The 809-nt window shown below is 47.5% G+C and overlaps 1 protein-coding gene across 1 annotated transcript in view; it reads right to left on the bottom strand.

Moving 5' to 3' along the window:
* Positions 1-809, bottom strand: part of CAPZB (capping actin protein of muscle Z-line beta subunit) — a 73299-nt gene that overhangs the window by 34499 nt on the left and 37991 nt on the right. The window lies entirely within an intron of this gene.

Below are 809 nucleotides of genomic sequence, written 5' to 3'. Positions count from 1 at the left end.
CTGCTGAAAACACACCTCACATCACTGAGAACGTAAAGGAACCTTTCAATTTGGGATGGATGTTAAGGAAAAAAGGTATCACCGTTTCCTGAACCCATTTTAAATTCTGAGACAAATCTCTCTCTTTTTGGTAACGGGTACCCCACCAGGCATCCTATGTCAGCAGGTAGGGAAGACCTCTCCCTTCCAAGGGTGGCAGACTTATCTGGTTCATTCCTCAAAATAGTGCTGCTAAACAGGACTTCCCATCACAACAGAAACGTTCTCTGTGCTGTCCAAGATGGCAGCCATGAGTTGGTGTGGCTACTGAGTACATGTGGCCAATGCACCTTGAGGGACTGAAATTTTCCTTTAATTTAATTTGAGTTCATTTGAATTTAGCTAGCCAACTCCAGAACCTGAGCTCCAACAGGGCAAATCTTTTGCTTGTCCTCCATCATTTGATCAGCACCTAGAACAGTGCCTGGCACTCAACCACATGCTAACTTTTAAAAAGTGCTGTTCAAAGAATAAATCAATTCTTATATACCACCCCCCAAAGCAAGGGTAACCATTCCCCTCTCCTTGTCCCCACTGCAATACAGGTGTCGATTCTGACCATATTCTACCCCTCCCGCACCCTACACTGCAAGAGAACGTTGAGAAGCGAGTCTGTGCGATTTGCCTTCACCCCAGCGCCTAGCACCGAGTCCGTGTGCAGTAAGGGCCAGCGACGTACAGCACGGGGTGGGGAAGAAAGGACCCCCAGGTTCACTGGTTGCTGTGGTCTTGCAAGCCAACAGAGACAGAGCAACTTTCTTTTTCCTGCT

The sequence above is a fragment of the Myotis davidii genome, unplaced genomic scaffold (assembly GCF_000327345.1).
Source record: "Myotis davidii unplaced genomic scaffold, ASM32734v1 scaffold299, whole genome shotgun sequence".
Lineage (NCBI taxonomy): Eukaryota > Metazoa > Chordata > Mammalia > Chiroptera > Vespertilionidae > Myotis > Myotis davidii.
This window is presented reverse-complemented; position numbering and strand designations above follow the sequence as displayed.